This window comes from Tamandua tetradactyla, chromosome 17, assembly GCF_023851605.1.
Source record: "Tamandua tetradactyla isolate mTamTet1 chromosome 17, mTamTet1.pri, whole genome shotgun sequence".
Classification (NCBI taxonomy): domain Eukaryota; kingdom Metazoa; phylum Chordata; class Mammalia; order Pilosa; family Myrmecophagidae; genus Tamandua; species Tamandua tetradactyla.
Genome location: NC_135343.1, coordinates 15,909,799 through 15,923,644, shown reverse-complemented (window position 1 = coordinate 15,923,644; position 13,846 = coordinate 15,909,799). Strand labels below are relative to the sequence as shown.

The window sequence follows — 13,846 nt, the reverse complement described above, 5'->3', positions numbered from 1 at the left end:
GAAAAGCTGGAAAAAACAATGGATACCTACGATGGTGGATTTAAAGAGACAGAAGCTGGAATTAGTGAATTGGAGGATGGAACATCTGAATTCCAAAAAGAAACAGCAACTATAGGGAAAAGAATGGAAAAATTTGAACAGGGGATCAGGGAACTGAATGACAATATGAAGCGCACAAATATACATGTTGTGGGTGTCCCAGAAGGAGAAGAGAAGGGAAAAGGAGGAGAAAAACTAATGGAAGAAATTATCACTGAAAATTTCCCAACTCTTATGAAAGACCTAAAATTACAGATCCAAGAAGTGCAGCGTACCCCAAAGAGAATAGACCCAAATAGGCGTTCTCCAAGCCACCTACTAGTTAGAATGTCAGAGGTCAAAGAGAAAGACAGGATCTTGAAAGCAGCAAGAGAAAAACAATCCATCACATACAAGGGAAACCCAATAAGAGTATATGTAGATTTCTCAGCAGAAACCCTGGAACCTAGAAGACAGTGGGATGACATATTTAAATTACTTAAAGAGAAAAACTGCCAACCAAGACTCCTATATCCAGCAAAATTGTCCTTCAAAAATGAGGGAGAAATTAAAACATTTTCAGACAAAAAGTCACTGAGAGAATTTGTGACCAAGAGACCAGCTCTGCAAGAAATACTAAAGGGAGCACTAGAGTCAGATACGAAAAGACAGAAGAGAGAGGTATGGGGAAGAGTGTAGAAAGAAGGAAAATCAGATATGATATATATAATACAAAAGGCAAAATGGTAGAGGAAAATATTATCCAAACAGTAATAACACTAAATGTTAATGGACTGAATTCCCCAATCAAAAGGCATAGACTGGCAGAATGGATTAAAAAACAGGATCCTTCTATATGCTGTCTACAGGAAACACATCTTAGACCCAAAGATAAACATAGGTTGAAAGTGAAATGTTGGGAAAAGATATTTCATGCAAATAACAACCAGAAAAGAGCAGGAGTAGCTATACTAATATCCAACAAATTAGACTTCAAATGTAAAACAGTTAAAAGAGACAAAGAAGGACACTATCTACTAATAAAAGGAACAATTAAACAAGAAGACATAACAATCATAAATATTTATGCACCGAACCGGAATGCCCCAAAATACATGAGGAATACACTGCAATCACTGAAAAGGGAAATAGACACATCTACCATAATAGTTGGAGACTTCAATTCACCACTCTCATCAATGGACAGAACATCTAGACAGAGGATCAATAAAGAAATAGAGAATCTGAATATTACTATAAATGAGCTAGACTTAACAGACATTTATAGGACATTACATCCCAAAACAGCAGGATACACCTTTTTCTCAAGTGCTCATGGATCATTCTCAAAGATAGACCATATGCTGGGTCACAAAGCAAGTCTCAACAAATTTAAAAAGATTGAAATCATACACAACACTTTCTCGGATCATAAAGGAACGAAGTCGGAAATCAATAATAGGCGGAGTGCCAGAAAATTCACAAATACGGGGAGGCTCAACAACACACTCTTAAACAACGAGTGGGTCAAGGAAGAAATTGCAAGAGAAATTAGTAAATATCTCGAGGCGAATGAAAATGAAAACACAACATATCAAAACCTATGGGATGCAGCAAAGGCAGTGCTAAGAGGGAAATTTATTGCCCTAAATGCCTATATCAGAAAAGAAGAAAAGGCAAAAATTCAGGAATTAACTGTCCACTTGGAAGAACTGGAGAAAGAACAGCAAACTAACCCCAAAGCAAGCAAAAGGATAGAAATAACAAAGATTAGAGCAGAAATTTAAAAAAAAAATTTTTTTAAGATAAAGGAAAAATAAAATTGAGAACTCTTCTATGTCATGACATCCCATAATCCAGAAGCAAAATGTTTGCTATTAAAATTAAATTTGGGGGAAAAAATTAAATTTTGACAGGATTGTGGGAAGACAGTGGATCAGGGAGGCTCCAGCAATCAGTCCCTCTACCAGAACAATTATTAAACAAGCATGAACAGTCTGAATCAACTATTTAAAAATCCCAGAGTCTAGGAGAATACTGCAATATCTAGGGAAGAGGAGAAAAGAGCTGGTAAATAGCAGTAAATATTAGTGAACTGTACTCTGAGTATTGACCACCATCACCCATCTCCCAGCTCTCAAGGCAGGCAGCAGCAATGAGATACTCAACACTGCCCTTGGTGCAGCTTGCAGGTGCCAGGGTGGGATATAAAAACCTAGTTCCCCAAGATCCAGAAGAGTACAGTCTAATCACTGCTTTTGTTTTGCTACTTCAGATAGCTGCAGTGCCAGACTAGAAGGGCAGCTCATTGTTCCAACTTGCCTCAGGCAAAAAACAACAAAGGAGAACTTAAAGATAGTATCCTTCCTCAAAATTACAGAAAAACTAGTTAAAGTTTTTTAAAGTTAAAAACTTTACATTTACTGGACAAGTGCAGAATAAAGAAAAACCAACTTCAAAAAGCCACAGGACAAGCTCCTGGCACTTATACTGGCCCCTCTGCCATTTCCCAAGGCAGTAGAGAGACAACAAAAGTATTCCCTCTGTGGGTCCCTGACCTTGTTCCAGCTGACAAAGAACAATTTAGGAATTCCTCTCCAGCTTGCAGACCCTCCCAGAATTTGCCTTCTAAGCAAAAATAGTTCGAGACAGGGAAAGCTATGTAAGAAACAATTGAGTGGGCCTGGGGCAAAGGCTTATGTGCTTTAATTCCTGAGGTGGAGGACCCAAGGGAGAGAGAAGGTCTGTTTCCTGAGGAGCAATAGTCAAATTCCTGTAAACAAGGAACTCCTAAGACACTAGCAAGCTCAAGTCCAGGAAAAGACCCAGGCCAACAAGACAGGAGGACCCTGTACTTGGCATTTCGCATTTGATTGATTGGTTTGTTAGCTCTTGGTACTCAAGAAAATCTGTCATATTACTGGCTAAAAACTTAAAAAATAAACAGTTGTGCAACTAAATCCCAGAGATGATATTTCAAAATAGTAAAAGGTAAAGTGTACAACAAAATATTACAAAGACAAAGAAACAGGAAATATTGGCTCATCCAAAGGAAGTGAGATATTCTCTCTAATCTTTCTGAACAAAAAGCCAGAAAACCAAACTGTGGGCATACCAGACTAAGACTTAAGAAAAATGATCTTCAGTATACTCAAGCAGATGAGGGAAATACAGACAAAGAACTGCAGGATATCTGGACAACATTAAATGAACAATATCAGAATCTCAGTAATGAGAAAATTTTAAAAGAAACCAAAACTACTTAAGACTACCACAATAACTGAAACATAATAATTCCAGGACGGTTTTAACAGTGGACTGGAGCTGACAGAATAATCAGTGAAACTGAGTCAGGCTGAGGATGAGAAAGAAAAAAAAAAGAATTAGAAAAAGCAAAAGAAGCCTAAGAGACCTATGTGATATCATCAAGTACCAACACAGAGGTAGGAAGTCCCAGAGGGAGAGAAAGATAAAAAAGCAGAAAGAATATCCAAAGAAATAATAACATAAAACTTTCCAAATTTGGCAAAAGACTCAACATGCACATTCAGGAAGCCCATCAAACACCGAACAGGATAATCTTGAAGAAAAATACATCCAGACACAGTGGTCAAACTGTCAAATCCAAAACATAAGGAGAGCTCTGACAGCTGCAAGATAAAAGCAACTTGTTATGTTTCAATCATATTAAGGCCAGTTTCTCAACAGAATCCACAGGGGCAAGGAGGCACTAGGTTGAAATACTTTAGTGTTGAAAGAAAATAAATGCTGCCTACCAATTTTATATTCAGTGATATAATCCAGTGATATAATATATATAATAACATATAATATAAAATCAGTGGTTCAATGGTATAATGTTCACCTACCATGTGGGAGATGCAGGTTTGATTCCTGGCCCATGCAAAAAAATAAAGAAGAAATTAAGACATTCCAAGACAAACAGAAGATGAGGGAAGTTCATCACTAGACCCGCCCTACAAGCAACGCTGAAGGGAGCTCTTCAGACTGAAAGGAAAGAACACTCCACAGTGGATCAAAGTAGCATAAAAAAAAAAGTAAAGGTAACCATTTTGGTAATTATAAACGCCAGTACTACTGTATTAAAGTTTTCATACATAACTCCACTTCTTACATCTTACAAGCGTTAAAATGCAAATAATAAAAAGTAATGATTAGGGCGGATAATGGTGGCTCAGTGGCAGAGCTTTCACCGCCATGCCAGAGACCTGGGTTTGATTCCCCGTGCCTGCCCGTGCAAAAAAATAAATAAATAAAAATAAAATAAAATAATTTTTAAAAAGGTAATGTCTAATCTATGGTTTTAGACATACAGTATATGAAGATATTTATAACAACTAACAAAAAAAATAAGAGGACAGAGAATATAGGAACAGTGTGTTTGTGAATGCTACTGAAGTTAAGTTGGTATCAAATAAAAAATGATTGTTAAATATTTAGGATGCTACATTTTAACTCCATGGTCACCACAAAGAAAATATGAAAAATATGTCCAGAAAGAAATGAGAAGGGACACAATATGGTACAATACTAAAAACCAAAATGAAATAAATATGGAAGTAAGCATTAATGGAAAAATTGAGGGTCAAAAAATATATAAGACTTGAAAATTCTAAACAGCAAAATGGCAGGCGAAAGTCCTGCATTATTAGTAGTTACTTTAAATGTAAATAGCTTAAACTCACCCCTCAAAAGACGGAGATTGGCTGAATGGATAAAAAAAGTAGGACTCAACTCAACTCTATGCTGTTTACAAGAGATTGTTCAAATTCAGACACAAGCAGGTTGAAACAGAAAGGATCAGAAAAAGTATACCATGCAAGCAGTAACCAACAGAGAGCTGGGGTAGTTATACTAATATCAGATAAACTGTTAAAGGGAGAAAGGTGGTTATGTAATGATAAAGAGATCAATTAAAGATAAAGAAATAATTATAAATATAGATGCACCTGACAGCTGAGCCCTAAAACACATGAAGCAAAGAGTGACAGATTTGACGGCAGAAATGCCGTCATTTGACATTTAAGAGTAGGAGATGTTAATATATCACTTTCAATAATGGATCGAGGGTGGGCCACCGTGGCTCAGCAGGCAAGAATGCTCACCTGCCATGCCAGAGGACCCAGGTTCGATTTCCGGTGCCTGCCCATGTAAAAACCAAACACCAAAATAAATAAATAAATAATGGATCTAATACCTAGACAGAAGACTAATAAGGTAACAACAGAAGACTTGAACGATATTCTAAACCGAATGTATCAAGAACACGTCATACAACAGCAGCAGAAAACACATTTGTCTCTAGCACACATGGATCCTTCTCCAGGAGAGACTGTATGTTGGGTCACAAATAAGTCTCAATAAATTAAAAAATATTAAAATCACACAATGTGTTTTCTCCAACCACAATGGAATGGAACTAGAAATCTATTAGAGTGAGAAATGGAAAACGCACAAATATGTGAAAATTAAACAATGTACTCAAACAACCAACAGGTTAAAGAAAAAATTACAAGGGGAATTATCAAATATCTTGAGACAAGTGAAAATGAAAACACAACACACAAAAATTTATGGAATGCAGCAAAGACAATGAGAAAGTCACAGCTCTCTAAACACTTACATTAAAAAGGAGTATCTCAGGGGTGCAAGGGTAATTCAGTGGTAGAATTCTTGCCTGCCATGGAGGAGACCCAGGTTCAATTCCCAGATCATGCACTTCCCAAATAACAAACAATTACAACAAACAAACAAAAATTAAACAAGTGGTGCTGCAATGACAGGATACTCATATGGAAAAATAATGAAATGTGGCCCTGCCATACAGCATACAGGGGGGGAAGAAAAGATTACCTCACATTGGAAATCTAACCTCAAAACTGAAGGATCTATATCCAGCAATCCCATTTCTAGGCATATACCCAAAAGAACTGAAAGCAGGAACTTGAAGAATTATTTGCACACCAATGTTCATAGTGGCATTATTCACAATTGCTAAAAGATGGAAGCAACCGAAGTTTCATCAACACATAAATGGATAAACAAATGTGGTATATATACAATGGTGTACAATGGTGTGTTATTTGATCATAAAAAATGTTAAAAAGTTCTGTTACACAAATAACATGAATGAACCTTGAAGATGTCATTTTGAGTGAAATAAGCCAGGCCCAAAAGGACAATTATTCTATGATCTCACTAATGTGAAATAATTAGAATAAACAAATTCATAGGGTTAGAAACTAGAATATAGGTTACCAGAGAGCAGGTGTGAGGGTAGGGAATAGGGTGTTAATGCTTAAATTGTACAGTTTCTATTTGGGATGATGGACAACTTTTGGTAATGGATGATGATGATGGTAGCACTGAAACATGTCTGAATGCAGATTGTAAATATGTTACTAGAATCAAAATTTAAAAACAGATATCCACAGAAATGTACAATACAAACCATGAACCCTAGAGTAAACTGTGGACTACAGTAAATTGTACAATTATAAAAACGTTCTTTCATCAATTGTAGCAAATGTACATAAATGCCAGGTGTTAATAATAGGTTAGTATTTAGTAACTTTTATACGCATGATTTTTCAGTAAACTTACAACTTCTCTAATAAAAATATTAATTAACTAATTGAAGGAATGAAATAAATCACCTCGAAATTTGAATGAAAAACTAAATATATGAGGTGCCACATGGTATTTATGTTTCCTAGGATGCTAGATGCTACTAAAAAGTCAATCTCAAAATCTTCAAATATCTTGGGCCTAATCTTGGGTGGGCTTGGCCTGTCCTTTGTGAGTCTAAGTGCTGTAGAGACGAATCCCAGGATCGAGGGCTCAGCCTTGTGATTTGGTGGTCTCCAATGTTGGCAAAAGTGTTAGAGGTTCTCCAAATGAGGAAGCTGAATACTTTCTCCTTCCTCTCCGTTCCCCCAGGGGGACTTGTTAAATACTTCTTTTGCTCACTGTCCAGGTCCTTTGGGGTTTATTGGAGCATCACACTAACCTGGACTATCGAGCAGGATTTCATGCCCCATTCAGGATTACATGTGCTTGTGGTGTTGAATAAACTGTCCATACAAGTTGGATTAGGAAGTACACTATCCAAGGTATAAATTTTGCACCAAATGAACATCTCTCCTTCTAGTCTCGCACAGAAATTGAAGTTGTAAAATGTGGACGATATCTTTTACCCAGTCTGCTGATATACCTTAGTCATATCCAGATCAGCTTCATTCATATCTCTACTCAACGTCTGATCACTTTTTCAGCTTTTTAAACAGTTTCTGTATGGGTACTGCTGACTTTCCTAGCTTCAGAGCGCTACCTTTGAGTCTCAGGTGTCAAATATACACCTGAAGTTTCTTGAAAAGACCATGTTATATACAAACAGCCCAGTATCTCAGAATTTAGAATTAACAGTTACACCTCCTAAATGTATGTGACTGATGTAAAAACTTACAATCTAGGACTCTTTACAATACGCCCCAACCTGAAAAGCAATACCCTCGACTTTAGTTCACTGAATTTTTATATTAAAGTTAGTTCACATGATTGAGGCATGATAATATTTGTTTCTGTCCCTGACATTTCATTCTGCATACAGCTCTTAGGGTTCATTTATCTAATTGCATGCTTCACAACTTCATTCCTTCTTGTGCACTCAGTAGTCCATTGTATGTATACACCATATTTCCCCCTTCCATTCCTCAATCTCTGTACCCTTCGGTCACCTTCATTCACTGTGGAACCTGAACAATGTCACCAGAAACACCAGTGTGCAGACGTCCATTCATGTCCCCACAGTCAGTTCTTCCGGGTATATGCTGAGCATCAGGTTTTCAGTATCATATGACAAACCCACCTCTGGCCTCCTGTGGAACCGCCACGCTTCCCTCCAAGAGGCTACACCTCCCATTTCCCTACCAACAGTGAATAGGTACATCTCTTTCTTTGCATTTTCTCTAGCACTTGTTTCTCTCTGCTTCTTTTTTTTTAACTTTTTTTTTTTATTGTAGAGTATAACATATATACAAATCAAAGAAATAAAAAGGTAATCGTTTTCAAAGCACTCTTCAATAAGTAGTTACAGGACAGATCTCAGAGTTTTTCATTAGCTACCATACAATCCTCTTATATTTTTCCTTCTAGCTGCTCCACAATATAGAGGCTTTAAATATTTTTTTATCATCGCAATTGCGTTTTCTTCCTTATTTTTGGGGGGAAAAATAACATATACACAAAAGAAGACATAAATTTCAAAGCACAGCACCACATTAGTTGTAGAACATATTTCAGGGTTTGACATGGGTTACAATTCCACAATTTCAGGTTTTTACTTCTAGCTGCTCTAAAATACTGGAGACTAAAAGAGGTATCAATTAAAAAAAAATTTTCAAATAGTTTGAAAACTCTGTTAACACTATACTTTTGGAAAACTTCACATCATTAACAATTTGGTAAAGGGTTCTTTTTATATAACATTAAACCAACTAATAGTCACATTACTCAAGTTACTACAAATAGCAATCTCCTGCATGGGGAGAATATACATGGGATGTTGAAAATTCTATCCTAATCTTCTTAAGCTACATTTGCACAAATAGGTTAAATCACAGTAGAAAAATATTATTTGAGAAAAGGTTCCAAAATAGCTAATCAGAAATCATTCCAATATACTAAACTTGGCCTAAAAGACCAAAGGTTATTATTTTAAATTGATGCATTGATTCAAGCAAGCATCACCAACAAAAACAAGGATGAAATAAAGACAGATTATGAAGTTCAATGAGCTCTTTCTTCTTCATCCATTCTTATTAGATCAGCTGCTAGAAGATGATGGCAACCTCTGTCTTTTTTTTGACATGGGCAGGCTCCAGGAATCGAACCCAGGTCTCTGGCACTAAGCCACTGTTGCCCACCCAAACTCTGTCATTTTAAAAAGTTTATGGAAGTCAAGAAAAAACACAAAAAATAAATTTTCCCAAAACCTACCCTACCTTATCTTCACTGTTTAGTTTTTGTACAGGATAGTGAAATGGGAAGATTACACAGGTGGGCTCTATCCCATTTCTAGGAATCGTATCGTTTTACCAAATCACTAATCAGTTTTTTTAATCGACAACACTGCAGATATGATGTGTAAAATACGACCTAAAATAAAACTTTAAAGTTGTTAATATAAATATCAGTATTCATTTCAAATTCAGAAATGAGTTCACTACGGAAAAAAAATAATCAAATACAATGTGAAAAATCACTGAAAATCCAGAAACACCATTTTCCAGAAAATTCTCTTACCACTAATTGGTTTTATACTTCAACTATTACTTAGGAAATTTTGCTACTAGAACTTTGGAATTGAAAAAAAAATTTATTATTAGTCTATTAGTTGTCTGCCAAGTAATTTCTGCTTAAATCAGTGAACAGTGAAAGGCATGCTTCACAGGCAAAATAAAATCTTTCAAGTGCTGTACTTTAATAAGTCCATTTTATTCACTTTATTAATATCTTATGAAGGACTGTAGAGGTAGAATTATATTCTTACTACTTTCTATGCTGGTATTGTCACAAAAATTAAGATAGTTTTATATAATATATAGATAATCATATAGCACAAGTAATATATTAAGTAGAACCAGTAGGTACAGGGAAAAAAAAAACATTCACTCCCAGTACTGTGCACAATATAAGAAACATTTACCAACCCAATTATGAGAGGTGGTTTACCTGGAAAGAGTTCACAATTCTTTCACTACTAACTCAAACAGTTTTTGATGAATCTTCACAATCACTAAGCAATGTAGCATAGCAAATTCTACTCTTCCCAGAATGCCAACAGACAGGCAATCACATTTTTATTCAGGACTCCACAAATGATCTAAGTTACAGGAAAATATTGTAACTTTCAAAAAGAGCCACTTTTTCTGAATTCGTCAACTTGTGAATCAGGGTTTTTTAAATGTACAGCTATTTAGACATCACACTATCCCTTTAGTTAATGTAATCTTAGGGATTTAGTAATATTGAATTACTAATATAAAAACAGTATCTACTAACATGACTATTAAACAAACTAAAAAAGGCTTCCATCTATTACTGGGGTCTTCGTAGAAATCAGCTAGCCAGTGTGAGAAAGCAGGTGTCAAAAGCTCTGACAGTCACATCTAAGAATCATCACACTAAAAAATTAAAAGGATAAAGTAAAAAAAAAAAAAAAAAACCGAAAAACTGGGGAACTCTTAATAGGTATGAAGGTTTGAATAATATACTACTTCAAGCAGATAATACAACACAAAGAACCACAGCAGTAACTGTGATATGCCTCTCAGAGCAAAAAACAAATGAACAGGGAAAAACACAACCATTAAAAAAAAGGACAAAGACGGCATTGAGAGAAGGCACATTTATAAAACAGGATTATTCCTGAAAGAAAAGGTGTTGACCAAAAAATCTATTCTAAATACTAAGTTTTTAAAGTTCTATTTAAACCACATATTGTCCATTTGAAGACCTACAAAAACATTTCTTTAAAAAGTTACACTTTCCTATAACTTCAACTATATTAGGGAGAAAAAAAAAGTCTGTACTCTTGGAAATGACTAATGTAATAATCAGAATAACTTGCCTCATTATTTATTTAGAAATGCTCTATTTAAAAGTAGGCCAACAATAGGAACTTCGCCATTGCACAACAGAGAAAGTAAATGAAATAATGTCTATCGGCATTCACGTGTGGATGGCATGTTTCTCCATCTCCTAGAACGTACTGTCCACCCTGAACAATTTACCACTTTGACATCCATGCAGTAGCTCAAATAAAGTGAGTTCCTGCGTTAATCCCACAATAAACCTCAATAATTCTCACATGACGGAGTTGTAAATGTGACAGAAAAAAGAAATTTTCCTAAAACAACATAAAATGCTAAGGACTACTCAAATTCCTAAATAACCCTTTTACAAAACTGCTACCAACTTTACTTTGATACATTAAACACGTGAAGTCTATTTTAAAAGGTCTTTAAGACTTCATCAAAACAATTTCCTAGCTGCTCATATGTCTTCTTTTAAAGTTTTCAAGGCGTTTTTAGACCAACTTGAATACTGATGAGTCTGGGCCGCAAAAGGGCAAATGTTCTCAATTTGCTAAATCTGATATTAAAAGTCGTGCAACTTAAAAATGAAGAAACAACTATTTTTAACCCTCACTGAAACACCTCACTTTAAAAAGCCTTCCAATATTTTCATATTCTACCTTTAATAATACAATTTATTTCTTTTAAAGGACGTTAGGCTCAATTATATTAGGGATAAAGTGGTCTGCCAAATAAAGCTGGCCAGGCCACTCTTTAATGGGCGTCTTAATAGACTGGAGTACGGCATTCGTCACGAACTAACAGTAAAGACACCAGCTTTCCTTAACCTCACTGTTTAAAAGAATGACATCCGAAAAGGACGCTGCTGGGGGAGGGAGAGAAGAGAAGCCCTGAAAAGAAAGAGAAAAGATTTAAAGCCATTAAGGACGAAGGCGAGGATGAGCAGTATAGACAGAAGAGCAAGATTTAACAAGGAAGTGAAGCGCAGGGTCGGACAGAAGCCAATGAGGAAACAAATAGAGAAAGGTAGTGTTCTCAAATAGGACAAGCACTAGGCAAGAAAGAGTTAAGGCCTGAGGTAGCCCCAATGCTTTCGTGTGAAAGGGACACTTACAGACTAAGGCAGAGAAAAGGAAGAAGCAGTTCATTTCACGGCGCTCGAGCAAACTAACATGCCTTGCTCGGCGCCTCTCCCAAGTCTTCAGGACAGCTAAGGCGGCGGCTGCGAAAAGGGCCTACCCAGGTGCCACGGGCGGCGTTCCGCTCCCCCAGGTTCGGCGGCAGGACGGGGATCAGGCAAGGATTAGAAAAGTCAGAGGCCGTGACCATCGCTCGGCGGCGCCACGAAAACAACCCCCGGACCTCGGCGGTGGCCGGGAACCGTTTCCCCTCCGCCCCGGACGCCAAGCGGCCTTACCTGGGGCGGGAGAGGCAGGCGAGAACTAGGGCGTCTCGCTCGCGCCAAGCGCAAAGTTCCCCTGCTGCACTCAGCCCAGGTTTCCAACCGAGGCGCGACCCTGCCTCCGCCGCGGCCAGCCCTCGGGGCCTCGGCCGCCGCCTCCGGAGCTGTTTACACCGTTGGGCCCCGCACGCCGCCGCCGCCGCCGCCGCTGCCGCCTTCTCTCCACCCTAGCGCCGCCGCCGAGTCCGCCGCCGCCACCTCCTCCGCCGCAACCTCGTCTCTCTGAAGCATCTTCCAACCACCGAGCCCTGAGAAACAGAAAGTCCAGCCGCGACGGCAGGAAACTCCCCCGCAACTGCTAGGGGGGCCAGTAAGTCAGAGAACCGGCGGCTTTTCCGCCATTGAGCAGCAGCCGCTGGCCTCCTTCTACAACCTCCACCCCGCACTCTCGTTCTTCCCCGCCCCTCAGCGAGCCCCGCCCCCAACACCCACCCATCGGGGGGAGGAACGCCGCACGTCCTTTGGTGCATCCGGTTTGCTGGGGCACCTGTCAGTCATCAGTCTCCCGCCCATTTCGACGGCCTTCTGTACCTCCGTGCTTAGCTTTCCCCGCCCACCTTGCCCCGCCTCTGAGATCCTAATTTCCCATTTGGTGTCAATGACCACCTGTAATTGGCAAGGTCATCTATCCATCAAACACCGCCCACTGAGTGAGACCCAACCTTTCCTTACCATTTACTTCTTTCAGGCCCGCCTCAGCCATACCCTCCCGGACGTCATGGACCAATCCACACCACCAACCATAAGTAGAGGGCTCCTTCAATCAAATAACACCCACCTGCGCTCCGAACTCTGACGATTTCCTCTTCTTATTGGCCCAAAGAGTGGCCCGAACCCTCAGTCATTGGTTTACTTTACATGTCCGTCACTGAGCCAATTTCCAAGTCCGTCACACCGGCTTTTTTCAAACGAGCTCGCAAAAGGCGGGCAACTATCCGAATTACGATTGGTCAGTCTTCGAAAACAGTCCAACCCAGAGACTCTGTGCGGATCTTTCCTATTCTGTGAGGACCGTGCCCCCTTATTTTTTACCTTAAGCCTTGCGTAAAACACGCGACATAAAGGACCCAAAGGGCTGTCCAGTTATAGGTGAGGTCTAGTCCCACCGGAATTGCAGGGCTTGGCTACTGATTGGCTGACAAAGTCCTCCTAGGCTCTCATTGGAGGTTATTAACGCCTCTCAGGAGTAGAGACTGGAAGGGACAGCACAGGCGATGATAAGAAGCAGTCTAGAGAGGGGTGGTGGTTTTCTTTAGCGAGTGGGCGGGCCTCCCGCGGAAAAGGGAAACTCCAGGGGCAGGGCCTGCGGGGGGGGAGGTGTTACGGGGTGGGGAAAAGCCCGGATGTTCCCTAAAATGAAATCATCGCCGACCAATGAGAACCTCTGAACCGGGATACCTGCCTGACCTGTCGCCAGAAGCGACAGAGGAGGGAGTGAAGCTGCAAAGCATTTTAAGAAAACGGGACAGTTGATCCCTCAGGAGGTTTCTATGCTGTTAGGGATTATTTTTATTCTTTCTAGCCCATTACTGTCTGGCATTCAGCTTATTTTCATATTTTGTTCTCAATCAGCATTGACTTTTTAAAAAGGAAAAAAAAAAAAATTCCCGGACCACGTCTCTGACATTCATTCATTCATTCCACGGTTCCTGCACACCTGCTAATCTCCAGGCACTGTACACAGAGCTAGGGATAAAACATAAATTAGGTACCCCAATACAAGATGGTTTGTACTATAATTCAGATA

General features: G+C 38.9%; 1 protein-coding gene across 3 annotated transcripts in view; it reads right to left on the bottom strand.

Moving 5' to 3' along the window:
• PPM1B (protein phosphatase, Mg2+/Mn2+ dependent 1B) overlaps positions 1–13,377 on the bottom strand; it is a 147,703-nt gene extending 134,326 nt beyond the window's left edge. The window contains exons 1-2 of one of the 3 annotated variants that reach the window (XM_077134123.1): positions 12,878–13,377; positions 12,055–12,347 (exon numbers count right to left, since the gene is read on the bottom strand). The gene's annotated coding sequence lies outside the window, so the exon portion shown is untranslated. Of the gene's footprint in view, positions 1–12,054; positions 12,499–12,877 lie in introns of those variants that run through there. The other 2 variants (XM_077134126.1, XM_077134122.1) reach the window with 2 other exon arrangements.
• Positions 13,378–13,846: the final 469 nt, after the last annotated feature.